At 49.3% G+C, this 15,413-nt stretch overlaps 1 long non-coding RNA gene across 1 annotated transcript in view; it reads right to left on the bottom strand.

Annotated features, from left to right (window-relative positions):
• LOC138846908 (uncharacterized) overlaps positions 1 to 11,665 on the bottom strand; it is a 90,533-nt gene extending 78,868 nt beyond the window's left edge. The window contains exon 1 of the long non-coding RNA XR_011384412.2: positions 10,802 to 11,665. This is a non-coding gene — a long non-coding RNA (uncharacterized LOC138846908). The remainder of the gene's footprint in view (positions 1 to 10,801) is intronic.
• Between the last annotated feature and the right edge of the window lie 3,748 nt (positions 11,666 to 15,413).

The raw sequence follows: 15,413 nt of genomic DNA, 5'->3' as shown, positions 1-15,413 counted from the left end.
GGAGGCTGGAGATCCTCCAACACTGGCTTGGGCATCCCCAAGCTATCAAGTCTGGAGAGGCTCAGGCCACTTGTTTTTTCTTCATTCTGGTTCTCAGTAGTGACCATGGTGCTTGGCACAGCTTTGCTGCTTGAGAAAGCAGATGGAGAAAGCATGAATGCCAGCAGTAAGCTTGGCAACGACCTCACGGGTGCTTGGGTCAGGACACCTGTTTTCACAGGGGCTTCCCAATCCTGCTGGCTGAGGGGAGGTGATGATTTGAGTCACAAGTATGTGATAAGTACACATCTTTGGTTATCCACCCCACAAGTATCTCAGTATTTACAATGTTACCACCAAGATGAGGGATTAAAAATTCTCATAGAGCATACCGCTCATAGAGGGAAAGAAAAATATGTGCCAGTAATTTTAACACAATTAAATATTTATTGAGCCCTACCTATGTGTCAGTCACTCTTCTAGATACTGAGGACAGCAGTAAACACAACAGAAGAAAATCAATGTCCGTGTGTGGTTTATGGTCCAGTAAACACATGCCAATCCAACTCCCAGCTAACACTACTGCAGTGTCGCTCCCCCTCTTCGTGGAGGAACGACACAGGACCCTGCGCTGTTCTTTCGTCTGCTCGGCCCTCCCCGGGTTTGCTGCTGGTTCTTCCCGGGTTGGCTACTATCCCTTCCACCTCCGTGGAAGGGCAGTTCCCCCTGGCCGCATTCCCCACTTCCGCAGGGGAGCGGCACACCGCCGGCCGGCTCTCTCGGGGGCTGCACAGGTGTTCCCTCAGATGTTCCCCTTAGATGTTCCTGGTGCATGCCGTCTCTCTCCTCCTTTATAGTCCTCCTCCGCCAATCCTAACTCGGCTGCCCACACGCCGAGTACGCTGCTCTCCAATCAGGAGCAAGTCCTACAGTTTATTGGTTGAACTGGAGGCAGCTGTGTAAAAGCTGTTTTCTTCTCTCCCAGCGCCATATTGTGGGAGAGCAGATGCATAGAATAAGTCTTAATTCCAGTAACTTAGTCTAGTCCGAATTGCTCCCCACACTGCAGCACCTACTATGGGCCAAAAAACTGTCCTTGGAGATTTCAAGTTGCAGCACCTCAGGAGACAGGGGTTCTCACTGGACTATTAGCAGAGGAGGAAACCAGTGCCCAACGTCAAGTGGAGAAACACACTAGCAGGCACACACACCAATCTGGGTGACATTACACTAGCAGGCACACATGCCAATCTGGGTGACATGACACTAGCAGGCACACATGCCAATCTGGAGTGACATGACACTAGCAAGCACACATGCCAATCTGGGATGACATGACACTAGCAGGAACCCACACCAATCTGGAGTGACATGACACTAGCAGGACACATGCCAATCTGGGCTGAGGCAAAGGATGGGTTGGTTAGCAGGAAGTCTTCTCAAACAACACAGAAGCTGGACTGAGTTTCTAACAAGAACAGGTCTTGCATAGGTAAAGCATGTTACACTTAGAAATACACTGAGCTGTCAGAAACAGCTGACGTTCTACTCCTCAAACTGCTCAAAGACAAAGCCCACCTGTAGTGGTAAACACATCATGTGGCCAATGAAAACCATCAAAGTTTAGGAGAAAAATCATAGCACTCCAGTATAAGGAATCATCATTGTAAGTTTTCTTATTTGTCACTGGAGTTTTATTTTTAAAGTTATTTTTTAGTTATTGGAAAGGCAGAACAGAGAGAGAAAAAGAATCTATCTGCTGGCTCACTCCTCAGAGATGGGCCAGGCCGAGTCAGGAACCTTCTCTTTAGATCTGCCTCATGGGTGGCAGGGACTCAAGGACCTGAGCCATCAACTGCTGGCAGGACTCCATCCCAGGCACTCAATGTGGCAGCTTAGTCCTACACTGTACAACGCCTGCCCCATTTAGTTTCATGGGGAAAATGGATTGATCAGTCTATTAACTCAAGCCTCAGGCACCTGCATTTGACAGGCATATAAAGGTGACATGGCTGTCTCCTGCACCAGTCTCCTCTCCTCCAACACAGCATCTGGTTGTCCTGCACTTCAGTGGTGGCTGGTAGTTGGATTTTCCATCCAAGACCTACTCTGACCTCCACCCAATCCTTTGCATGTTTATTCTAGGCAATGTGTTCTAATCAGCTGAACTTCCCCTTGAATTCTGACAGGCTCTTAGTACTTCTTTTGTCTTCTTCAAGGACACAGCTGCACATTGAAAAGGATCAGCTGCTTGCAATGTCAGGCCTAAGATGGGTTAAAAGAGTGTCACACATTGGAATTCAAGTGTTTTCAATTTTATTGAGCTAATTTCCTGTTGCATTTGTAGTCTTGGGTTAGTAAATGTTAAAAATGTACTCTCAGACTTGAGAATTAAGAAACTGTAGGGGCCAGCGCTGTGGCAAAGCGAGTGAAGCCGCCGCCTGCGGTGCTGGCATCCCATATGGGTGTTGGTTAGAATCCTGGTTGCTCTACTTCCTACCCAGCTCTCTGTTGTGTCCTGGGAAAGCAGTGGAGGATATCCCAAGTCCTTGGGCCCCTGACCCCGCTTGGGAGACACAGAGGAAGCTCCTGGCTTCGGATTGGTGTAATGACCATTGCGGCGGATGGGGGAGTGAACCAGATGGAAGATCTCCTTCTCTCTCTATGCCTCTCCTCTCTCTGTGTAACTCTGACTTCACATAAATAAATAAATCTAAAAAAAGAAAGTGTAAGGTTTACCTCTCAAAGGCTAATTTACAACACAGAAGTACAAAAAGGCAAATTTTAGAGTAGTTAAAACTTTTTTACCCAATGAAATGGAAATTACATACATCATTTCTACTTCTTCCAGGTAAAACATTATAAAAGTAGCCCATTCACATAAAAGAAAAACAGTAAACAATCTAAAAGGTGGAGAGCAGGCAGTCCCCCTCTCCCTCCTGCCTGGCACATAACCACAGCCAGCTTGATACTATCCTTGCTGCTGCTCAGGAACTGTTTTAGCCTCCAAAGCACCAAATAAACAAACAGTTCAGGCAACAAAACTCATCTCGGTGCCACTGCACCCAGCTCCAGGAGGCTGTGCACATGGCTCAGCCCAGACCTCCAAGTGGAGCCATATTCATGTATTTTACTCCACACATTCTGCTAAGGCTTCCATTTATTTTTGATTTTTTGAAAGAGAAACATTTTATCTCATTCCCAGAGGCCTCACCTTTATCACAAAAGTTTGAGGAAGCTGTTAACAATCAGAATATTCAGGCATTAAAACAGCGATAAACCTGGAAGAGACTCAGGGTCAGGAAAGTGTTAAACATAAAATCAAGGCTGGGGAAAATAAGGAGAGAAGCACTTGGGTCTGAAAGGCCACAGTGCTGTCCTTATTCTAAGTTCATGGAGAAAATCAAGCCCAGTAGTGTGCTGGCCAAAATCCAGAGAGAGAGGGACAGAGAAAGAATATATATATGTGTGCACACACCCACATCTCCCACGGGGCATAAAAAGAGGTGGTTTTACAAGATCTACTTAACTGATCAGAGTTTGGAGGAAGGCTGCTCTTATATAGCTCAGACCATAGTATCATTTGGTGCACCTGTTGATGATTCAAAAAGTTCATAGAAAGTGTAATCAAAAAGTAGAATTTATTTTGGTGCAAAAAACTCTAGAGCTGTATTGTATTCTGGGGGGCGGGCGGAATTTTGCAATGTGGAATAACTGTGATTTAAAATGTACCTACTAGGAGCAGACATTTAGCCTAGTGGTTAAGGTGCCCGTTTCCCTGATGGGAGAGCCTGGGCTTGCTCCATGGCCACTGACTCCAGCCTACTGCTAATGAAGACCCTGGGACAGCTCAAGCAGCTGGGTTCCTGTCACCATGTGGGAGACCTGGACTGAACTACCTCCTGCTCTGGTCCAGCCCTAGCTACAGCAGTCATCCGGGGGGTAAACCAGCAGCTCGCTCTTTCTCTAATAAATAAATTAGAAAAATAAAACGTGCCAACCCTTTGATCTGCAGCCTCCATCTAGGTATTTTGCTTAAGGAAAAACATCATGGGTTTGGGCAAAGCATTTACCTGCAATGATACCCACTTCACAGCAAAGAACTGGCAAGGATCTATCCACACAAATCTTGATGGAGAACAGAGTGCCGTGGTGTCACAGAATGAGGAAGTACAGAATAGAGACTGACACAGGGTACAGCAATGAGCGTGTTATCTCTGGGTGGTGGGACGCTGGGTATTATTTCCAGTGTACCTTTTCATCGAGATTTGGGAAATACTACAGTATTAGAGAAAAAAGTGTTTTTTAAAAACATTTATGTATTTGAAAGGCTGGTTTACTCTCCAAATGGTTGTATTGGCCAGAGCTGGGCTGATCCAAAATCAGGAGCTTCTTCCAGGTCCCCCACACGAGTACATGGGCCCAAGGACTTGGCCATCCTTTACTGCTTTCCCATGCACATTCGCAGGGAGCTGGATCAGAAGTAGAGCAGCTGGGACTCGAACTGGAGCCCATATGGGATGTCAGCTCCACAGATGGAGGCTTTACCCTCAAAACCACAGTGCCAGTCCCAGAGAAAAGGTTTTAAAAAACCTCCAAGATTAAATATGTGTAACAACCTATGAATGACTGTGGGAGAGGCTGGAAGGTTAATTCTGGGGACTTTTTCACAATCATGTTCAGTTATAATCTAACTGGGTGGAAAAAGAACAAATTTTTCAGAAAATTCTAGTTTGGGGGCTGGTGCTGTGATGCAGCGGGTTAACACCCTGGCCTGAAGTGTGAGCATCCCATATGGGCACCGGTTCAAGTCCTGACTGCTCCTCTTCCTATCCAGCTCTCTGCTATGCCCCAGGAAAGCAGCAGCAGATGGCCCAACTCCTTGGGCCCCTGCACCCATGTGGGAGACCCAGAAGAAGCTCCTGACTCCTGGCTTCAGATCGGTGCAGCTCTGGCGGATGTGATCAATTGGGGAGTGAACCATCGGATGGAAGACCTCTCTCTCTCTCTGCCTCTCCTCTCTGTGGTGTAACTCTGACTTTCAAATAAAAGTAAATAAATCTTTTTTTAAAAAAAGAAAATTCTAGTTTTGATTAAACTGTAACTCACTGACAGTCTTGTTTAAAACTAGCCTGTTGTGCCTTTAACAGTATAGTAGGTACATTTTCAAGAAAAGTTACATAAAAAGACAGGCAAAGTTATTAATAATCAATTAAGAAGAAAATTCAGTTCACTTGTAACTGCTTAAATAGGCTTAGCTATGCCCTCAACGTCCCTTCATACCAAAACTCTTTGATGTGCTGAGCCCGGCTAGTTTGACAGTCTAATAACCTAAAGTTTATGCTTTACTCTAGAGAGTACACAACTCCACATGCAGAGCCACAGCCGCTAGATCCTGGCTCTGTCTTCTGAGTTGAAAAATGAAAGATCTCCAGGCAGGCCCCACCAAGGCTGCGGGTATCCAAAAGAGAAACAGTCTATCACCAACAGGCCCAGGGCAGTTTTGTTTTGGCTCTAACTTAAATTTTTATTTGCACACATGTATGGAAAATAATAGCTGCTGGCAAAGTCTGGAGCAACCAGAACTCTCTGTAGGCCGCTGGTAGGAATGCCAGCTGGTGCAACCACTTTGGAAAACTGCCAGGGAGTTCCTAACTAAAGCACCCATATCCAGCAAATCCACTCCTATGTATATGCCCAGGAAAAATGGGAGCCCATGCTCATCCACATGCATACTAGAATGCTCACAGGGCACTATTCACAGCCTTCTGGAGCAGTAATTCAAGTGGCCAACAAGTGGCTCGACTGTGATGTAGTCACACAGTAGAACATGACCTACAGAGCAACAAGAATGAATGAACTACGACTGCTCCATCACCAGAGGTGCATCTGACAAGCACCCTGGGTGAAAGACAAACAACGGGCTGGCACTGTAGCACAGGGGGTTAAGCTGCCACCTGCAACACGAGCATCCCGTATGAGCACTGTTGAGTCCCAGCTGCTCTACTTCTGATCCAGCTCCCTGCTAATGTGCCTGGCAAAGCAGTGCAAGACGGCCCAAGTGCTTGTGCCCCTGCCACTCATAAGGGAGACCTGGATGGAGCTCCTAGCTCCTGGCTTTGGCCTGAATCAGCCCTAGCTGTTGCAACCATCTGGGGAGTTAACCAGGTTAGAAGATTTCTGTCTTGTCTCTCTCTCTCTCAACTCTGCCTTTCAAATAAATAAATCTTTAAAAGTAACTTGTATATTATTTCAAATTTATTTTTAAAAAAAGTAGACAAATCTAGGAGTTGAGAGAGTAGCCACCCTTGGAACAGGTGTAGTGGATGGAAGGTGGCATGAGGGACCTTGGGGGCTGGTTACGGTCCACCTCTTGGTCTGGGTGCATTTACACAGGTGTATTCACTTTGTGACAATTTAGCTCTATATACTTAAACATTCCTTATGTATACTATAGATCCACAGGGTTTTAAAATACAAGTGTATTTCCATGTGTCAACAGATAATGTTTGTGCAGTTTTTATAACATTTACTTCTTAACTGCAGAATAAATAGCTGTGTGGGATGCTAAAGAAAATAAAAATTCAATTTGTTGCAATTCCATGCACATTAGGTTCCCCTTGACAGTCTGTATAAGGCCAAAAAAAAAAGAATGCCAAATACTGAAATAACGTCACAAATATAAACTCAAAAGCACCTGAAACTCGTGAACAGTGTCACCTGTCCAAGTGGTCCCAGTTTCCCAGGCTTCCCCACAATGTTTTTAAGATTCCAAAACCCCTTTCCAGTCAAGAAAGAAATGTTTATGAGAGGAAAAGCAGCCCATCGTTTGGCTTTATATATCTTCATTTATCAGACTAAAAGTAAAGTACTGGGCTGTTCAGTTTAATATCCTGTATCTGACGACCGTTCTTGCTGAGGCCTGGTACCTCATTCTCACTGGCGCCCACCCTTTTTAGCCCTCATGGAGCCAAGGGCAAGCTGCCTGGGCCTCTGCAAACCCCATCTTATCTTCAGCACAGCTGAAGTAGCAGCATTCAGAAAAAAGATGAAGATACCAAGCTGCATATGGCTACAGTGATAAACATAACTAAGAGCTCTTAAAAGTGTTACTTGCTATACCTGTCATCACTGTCCACTCAGGAACCAGCCACACCAGACTTAATCCTACACATCTCCCATTATACCCAAGTTGAGAAAGGATAAAACCATGGAACAAACCTAATACCCATGCCCAGACTGCTCGCTTTACCTGACAGAAAAAACAATTGCGCTTAATTTTCTTATTAAAAGGGTCATTTAAATCATCCCAATGATGATAAATTGACAGAATGACAAAAAAAAAACACTTCAGTGACATCTTAACTGTCCCAGTAATGAAAAGGTATACAAGCATGGTTTCTGCATGGGCTGGCCCCTCGAAAGCAAATTATTCTGGAGGACTGGTGTGTTGAGTGGCATGTGAAAGCTGGGCACTCACAGACCCAAGGCCTGTTTCTCAATCTAAGAATGACAAGCAAGCAAACAAAATACAGATCCACCCCCAGTGCTGATGTCCACTTAGAATGAAAGGGAACTCTTTGCAAAGAGTCAAGGGAAGGAGCCCAGAACTCAGCACAGGAAACTAACTAAATAAATTGTATTCGTGCAGTGAATACACAGGCCCACTACTGATCTGGGTGCTTGGAATACAACAGAACAAAACTCTCCCTCTGGTGGAGTCCACTTTGGGGCTGGGAAGACAGAGGGAGTTGTCTGGGATTTTAGATAAGCATTGTTAGGACCTCCTTGAGATGGTGACATTCAGAGACCTGTGTCCTTTTGCCTTTCACTCACTGTTCTGCAAGATTAATGTAGCTAGGGCATCCCAGTGATGACACCACACCCATTCTTGCTCAACTTCCTCAAACTTTAACAGTTCGAACTTCTAGGAAGGCTGTGGCTACCCTGAATTAAGGAGTTTTTTGAACTTCTTCCTCTACCACTAAAGCATGTACTCATCAGAAAACCATGCAAAAAATACGAGCAAGCTTTTGAAGGCAAATTATTGGCATACTATAGACTACAGTGTAGCAAAGGGGAGGGACCTTCTCCTGAACTCTACCTATCAACGATAACATTACTTGACATATTGGGGCCTATCACCATGCTATTTCTATGTCAAGTAGTAAAACACATCCTCCTGGGAGTGAGCATGGCTCCCCATGAATCATCTGTAAAGTATGCATCTGATAAAACTCAGCAACTATGTATGTTTAAGGATACCTCAGACTGACAGCAAAGGGTCACACTCCTTTATGAGCCCTCCTTTTTCTCTAAAGAATTTAGTCCTTTATTCCAAAGCTGGAGAAATTTGAGTATTTTAAAAAAAATCTAAAACGCATTCTGGCAAGTCATAAAATCTCACTTGTAGGGGGCTTTTGTAACCGCACCTGCTAAGGTTGTGTTTCTAGTAGTAAAACACTGTCGATTGCTAGGTAACATGAAGGAAGTTCCTTTTTAAGACAGCTCCATGCACCCACACTGCCGGTGGATTTTTGCCGTATTAACCATGAATTGCTTCCAGTTTTGATCACTGCAGGTGGGGGATAGGCAGGGAAGAACCCAATGAGGTGGTGGTGAAAGGTTTTTCAGGCCAGCGCCATGGCTCAATAGGCTAATCCTCTGCCTGCAGCACCGGCACACCAGGTTCTAGTCCCTGTCGGAGCACTGGATTCTGTCCGGTCGCTCCTCTTCCTGTCCAGCTCTCTGCTGTGGCCCGGGAGTGCAGTGGAGGATGGCCCTAGTCCTTGGGTCCTGCACCCGCATGGGAGATCAGGAGAAGCACCTGGCTCCTGGCTTTGGATCAGCACAGTGCGCTGGCTGCAGTGCACCGGCCGTAGCAACCATTGGAGGGTGAACCAATGGAAAAAGGAAGACCTTTCTCTCTCTCTCTCACTGTCCACTCTGCCTGTCAAAAAAAAAAAAAGAAAGAAAGAAAGAAAAGAAAGGCTTTTCAGGCTTCCAAACAGACCTGTGAGCCTGTATCACACACTTCCATCACAGCTCAGGCAAGGGCTAGCAGCCTTCACTTCTTTCACAGCACCTCCACACACACAAAAATGTGACCCAAAACATCAATGAGGAAACGGTGATTAAACCCAGCTAACACTTAGCTTTCAGCATGCCTCCAAACACCTGGGAGCGCCAGGCACTAAGGCACAGATCTTCAGTGCAGTACAATCTTTCAAAGCACAAAAGCCATTTATAAAGACCGGCAATGCTGACAAATATGAATGACCAAGATGATGAAGCCTACACTGTCTGCCTCCTGTCCTCGTTCTCTGAGTAATGTGACAGGACAAAGCGGCTGGCATTTGTGCCTCAAGTACAGCTCCTGCAAGGAGTCATCACCAAAAGCAAAAGTCAGGAAGAGGTGGGGAAGGAGCAAAGGTGAGCGCTGGCTGAGTATGACTGTCCCTCTCCAACTGACCTCAGCTCCCATGAGGAAGGTAAACATGCTGGGTGCCAGGAGGCAGTGGAGGGGAGCGCTCTGGGTTCAGGGGTGCTCCCCTACTCCACAGGAGACTTGAACCCCACCTCAAATGTGCAAAAATCTGCACTCCCCAATTACAGGTCTTCCTTAAAGACAGACCACTGCTCCCCAACTCTGAGCCTAGTGGGAGTGAGACTATTTTATTGAGACACTTGGGCAGCAGCCCCACCTCCTGCCCCCACTTCCTCAGGATTAAATATTAGCAACCTCAATACAAATATAAGGGTTTATCCTTCAAATTTTTAAAGACTGCCCTCCATTAAAGAAATACGCAAATAAGGGACAGCTTGTGGCCATAGTCCCCAAAACATGGCCAACAGTGTCTACCCCATCTACCTCGAAAGTATAATTCATATTGGATGAAGGGAAATCTTTTGGACTTTAACAGAGATTATGAAAACATTTTCATGCTGTCTTTTTATTCTTATCCAGTAAAAGTCAAAAAAGCCCTCTGATTTCAGGAACTCACTCAGCCTTCACAAACTCAGCTGAAGGGGTAGAAAAAATATCCATAAAAAGGACCAAACGGGTGGGCCTTAAATTGTGGCTCCGGATGAATTTCGAGAACTTTCAAGTCTCACGGGTTCAATAAGCCCAGGCTGAATTAAAATAAAAGTTGTTTTGTATTCTATTAATAGTAGATGATTAAACACATCTCTTATTTCAACTGAAATTCATTTATAAGTGCTTAAACTAGCCGCTAACCCTATGCCTGCGTCTGGAAAAATATTCTAACACACGCACGTTCAGAGACCAACCATCAACGCATTCTTTCAACTCCGGGCAATTTTATTAAAACCTCGGGTGCTCGCTACCTCCAAGCACCCCACAGAATCTCCGACCTACACACTCGAGGCTCGGCTCAGGGCCACGGGGGCCGCTCCAGCCTCCACCCCCTCCCCAGGGCCGCGGGCGTCTTCAGGCACACTAGACTCGCCCCGCCTTCCTGGCTTCCTGGGTGGAAACCTGAGCTGGGCCCTTGGGACTCAGAGGGCCAAACCCCGGCGGCCGGGCCAGCATGGTCCTCGCCTCCTCGGACTCCCGCAACTATGGCGCGGGGTGGGTGGGGGAGCGGAGTGCGGCTCGCCCCGGGCGCCCCAGAGCCAGGAGGGACCGCGGGGACCAGCGGGCAGGACCTTCCCCAAGAGTGGACTCCGCCGCGGGCTCCAAAGGGACGGCGCGGGGGTGTCCGGGCGACCCCAGCCCTGGCGCCTCTCGGGGTCCCGAGGCCTCCCAGCGACGCCCCCGACCCTCATCCCCGCCTTGTGCCGCAGCCCCCAGCCTCACCCGGTAGGTGCTCTCCGTGAGCCGGCTCATCTCCTCGGGACCCCGCGACGTGGCTGCAGCCGCCGGCTGGTGAGCGCGGGACGACGTGGCGGCGCCTCCAGGTCTCCGGACTCCGGGCGGCGGGGGCGCCGGGGCGCGCCTGACGAGCCCTCGAGGGTCCTCGGCCATCTGCATGAGAGTGCCCCGCGCCGGTCTCCGCCACTCAAACGTCAAAGCTCAGGTGTCCGCAGCCCGCGAAGAACTGAGAAAGCCGCCTGATGCTGCCAGAGCGAACAACAGGGGCGGGACCAGGCGGCCCCACCGGAGAGGCGCGCGGCGGGCGGAGTGGGCGTGGCCCGGGTCCCCCCGACTGGGCGGGGCGCTCCGCCCGAGGCTGCCTGCTGGGCGGGGCCTGGCGGCTTGGTGGACGGGACGGCCCAATCTGAGGCAGCCGGAGGGGACCCGAAGGAGGCGGGCCGAGCCGGAGTGGGCGTGGCCCACGCCAGGCGGGTGTCCCGGGCTGGATGGCTGAGGAGACGCTGCCCTGGGAGTGGGGACTGCGCCGCCAGAGGTGGGCAGGGCGGAGGTGAACGGGCTGAGGCTGCGGGGCCGCTCCAGCTGAAACGGACAGGGCGGGGCGGCCACAGCGCGCCCTCTAGTGGCGCGTCCAGGAGCTGGACCGGGTGTGAATCCTGCAGCTCCTGGTGGCAGCTGTGCGAGGTGCACTCATGGTTCTTCCCCCAAGTCAGATCTCTTGGAGTGGGGGGGGGGGGGTCCCACAGTCCTCAGGTGTTCTTTTCTGTAGTTGAACCGCCCTCCTCCTTTATTGACCCCCAAAAGTTGGAAAGAATCCTCAGGGCTGGGCTGTCAGTTGGAGAAAGGGGACCACCACCTACAGCTTCAGCATATCAAAAAAAAAAAAAAAAAGAAAGAAAAAGAGAGAGTAATCGCCGAGGTCTGCTTACTGAACTTTCACTCAATGCCAGTCAAAAGACAGTTATGGGATTGGAAGACCAGCAGCAGGTTGTCACTCACTGGGCAGGTGCAGGTTGGAGGCTCCAGGGCTCTCTGGTCCCTACCCTGGCCCTGCCTCCCCCACACCCAGGGGTGAGACAGCTGCTGACTCTGGAGCCATCCCAGGTTGTGCACCAAGGGCCGAGGTGGCCAGACCCTGGGGGTCCAGAATGGCTTCTCCCAAGAGGAGCCCTGCTTGGCAGGCAGAACGTTTTAACTCAAATTCCTGAAGGTGGCTCCCTGTCTGCCTGAAGTCCCTGCGTCTGTTATGGGCGGTTGGGCTGTGTACCTGTCCATTAGGAAATGCACACAAAGACACTGTGTGGCTCATGGGAACAGCAAGAGAGTGAGAAGCCATTGGACTTAGAATAGACACAACCACGTGGACTGTGGGGTGTCTTATTGGGTTTCGCAAACTGTAAAACCTGCAGTGCTGGGGAACCGGAATATTGTGTGTTCCCTGGTTTGGGGGAGCCTGGATTTCAGGCCAGTGCAGTGGCGTCCTCCTTCCTTAACAGATTTCTGGTCCTGGGTCTGTGAGCTTCACCAGCTGGGTTCCGTGTGCCCCCAAGATGCCTTTTCGGCCTCTGAATTACCACTGTTCCTATTAGATCCTCTGAGTGTGTCTGTCCATTTCCATTTAAACTTGGCAGTCGAAGCCTTCACTTTGCAAATCTCCTTTTGTCTCAGAACTTGCCCCTAGGCCTTCTGATGAATGAGGTCATTTCACCCTCTGCTGCCAGGAACCAGGGGGGGGGGGGGGAGGAGAATGCAGAGGCTTAACCTTTAAAACCCCACAGCTCAGTGGTGTGGTGTGGTTGGGAGCCCACAGACAGATGAACGAGACACCATAAACCCAGCAAGCCTCTCAGGTTAGTTTTGGATTGTGTACAAATCTTGAAACACATATATTTGGTCATTCTGAACTTTCCTTTAAGGGAATAATTTCCTGGCTAGGATGGCCCTGCCCCTTTAGAAGTCTTATTTTTTCTTTTTTTTTAACATTTATTTATTTGAAAGTCAGAATTACAGAGAAGGAGACGGAGAGGCAGAGAAAGTGAGAGAAAGAGAGAGAGAAATATTGCACCCACTGGTTCAATTTTGAAATGGCTGCAATGGCCAGGGCTGGGCCAGGCCAAAGCTGAGAGCCAGGAGCTTCTTCCAGGTCTCCCACATGGTTGCAGGGACCACAGGACTTGGGCCATCTTCTGTTGCTTTCCCAGGTCATCAGCAGGAAACTGGATCAGAAGTGGAGCAGCTGGGAATCGAACCAGCATCCATAGGGGCTGCAGGCTCTGCAGGTGGTAGCTTTACCCAGTATGTCACAGTGCTGGCCCCTAGAAGTCTTTGAGAATGGCTGCTTCTTAGTGTGTCTCCGTGTTAGGATTGCTGCAGGCTCTGGCCCCCCACTCCAGGCTTGGCCTTTGGGTGTCTGGAAGGTCTGCGTTGAACAAAAGAGCAGGGGTGAGTGTCTGCTCTGCATAGGTGCTCTGCAGAAGGTGGGGGTGTGCAGAGTGAACTGGGCTGGAGCCATTTTTTTTCTTTTCTTCAAAGATTTATTTTATTCATTTGAAAGACAGACTTACAGAGAGAGATAGAGAGGGGGGTCTTCTATTCCTTGGTTCACTCCCCAAGTGGCAGCAATGGCTGGAGCTGAGCCCATTTGAAGGCAAGAGCAAGGAGCTTCTTCCAGGTCTCCCCCATAGGTGCAGGGGCCCAAGGACTTGGGCCATCTTCTGCTGCTTTCCCAGGCCATAGCAGAGAGCTGGATTGGAAGAGGAGAAGCCAGGACTTGAAGCGGTGCCTTTATAGGATGCAGGCACTGCAGGCCAGGGCTTTAACCCACTACACCACAGTGCCAGCCTCAGGAGTCATTCTTTAATATAGTTGCAGAAGGCAGAATTTCAGGAGAATGACAATGACAGCTATAACAGAGGTATGGTCAGTCACAACACAGGGACAAAGGCAGACACAGGGATGGGTGCTGGACCTGGCCATTAGACTCTGCTTAAAACACCCCCACCCCGTATTGCAGTGCCTGGCTTCAGTTCCCAATGCCGGCTCCTGACTCCAGCTTCCTGCTGCTGCACACCCTGGAAGGCAGCAGTGATGGTTCAAGTCATTAATTCCCTGACATCTGGTGGGAGAGCTTCAGCCCAGGCCTGGCCATTGTATGTATTTGGCGTGTGAACCTCTGAATGAGAGCTCTGTTTCCTTCTCTGTCTCTCAAATAAATTAAAAAAAAGTGGGTGAGCTCTCAAAAGGCTGGTGTGGAAGACTCCTCAAGTGTGTGTTTGATTTCCTGTAAAGCTGAGAACCTACAGTGCTAGTTCTTCCTGGATGGTGTCAAGCTCCAAGGCAAGGAAAGCAAATCAACAGAAGAGGTGACTCAGGAGGAGGAGACGAGCAGGCGGCGGACTCCCAGGAAGCTCTGCAGCCCAGCAAGGGCTCCCTAGGCTGCAGAGACATGGAGATGAAGGGAACAGGGCCAGGGCTGCGGCTTGGGGTCTGGGTGAGGTTGCCCAGCCAGGTCTCCTTGCTCTGAGGGCCAGCTATGGTGTCCGGTGCCTGAGTCCAAGATGGCAGCAGCCCACCACTCTCCTGTGCACCAGCCCCAGCATTCACAGTCCAGAACTCTCCCTGGACCACCCCCCACCCACCACTGCCTGGCTTCCTCCCTGCCACATCCCCTAGGCCCCCTGACCCTTCGTCATCCTGCTCCTGACTGAGACCCTGTAGCCTGCCTTTCTGAACAGGATTCATCAAAACAGAACACTGTAGATTCCTAGGACTTTGGTCTCCTGGTCACTGTGGGGGACGTGTATCCTGCCCCAGTGTGACCTGGGCTCTAACTGGCCATCTGTCTGTGTGGCTGAGAGCTCTACTGGGCCTTGTCAGCCCTTTGGGGGACACACGGTGGGCAGAAGAGGTGGATGTGCCTGTCCTGGACAGACATCAACAGCAGACTTAGCCACCTCCCTCCCTCTCTCCCTCTACTCTCTCTCTTTCTCTGTGTCCCTAAGTGCTTTGGTCTACATGTCCCCTCCCAGATCCCCCTTTCCCTCTGTTTCTGACCTGCCTCGTGCCCTTCCCCTGTCACATGCACTGCAAGCCTTTTCACCATAATACCAAAAAGCCACTGCACACCGTGAGTGTCCTGGAGCTGCCGTGATATTACCTGTTCTATTACAGTCATCATCCCCAGAGTCAACTGGCACCCACGCACGAGGCTTAAGCATGTTAAACCAAGGGCGGGGAATCTTTCCTCTGCAAGGGCCATTTGGATATTTAGAATATCACTCAGAGGCCATACAAAATTACCAGCTTACCCTGCACCCAAGTGGGAAACTCAGAGGACACTCCAGGCTCCTGGCTTCTGGTTGGTTCAGTTCTGACCATTGTGGCCATCTAGGGAGTGAACAAGCAGATGGAAGACCTCTCTCTGTCTCTCTTTCTCTCTCTCTCTCTCTGCCTCTGCCTCTCTATAACTCCACCTTTCAAATAAATAAATAAATCTTTTAAAAAAATACCAGCTTAAAAATTAGCCTGCTGTAGCTGTATCAGATGTCGAGTCCTACCTGAGTGCACCTTGGCAGGGCCAGGCCACATGATTTTGGGG

Source organism: Oryctolagus cuniculus, chromosome 19 (genome assembly GCF_051225735.1).
Source record: "Oryctolagus cuniculus isolate XC-2025 breed Fujian yellow rabbit chromosome 19, ASM5122573v1, whole genome shotgun sequence".
Classification (NCBI taxonomy): Eukaryota; Metazoa; Chordata; class Mammalia; order Lagomorpha; family Leporidae; genus Oryctolagus; species Oryctolagus cuniculus.
Note: the sequence above shows the minus strand (reverse complement) of the source record. Positions and strands in the feature narration are given on the sequence as shown.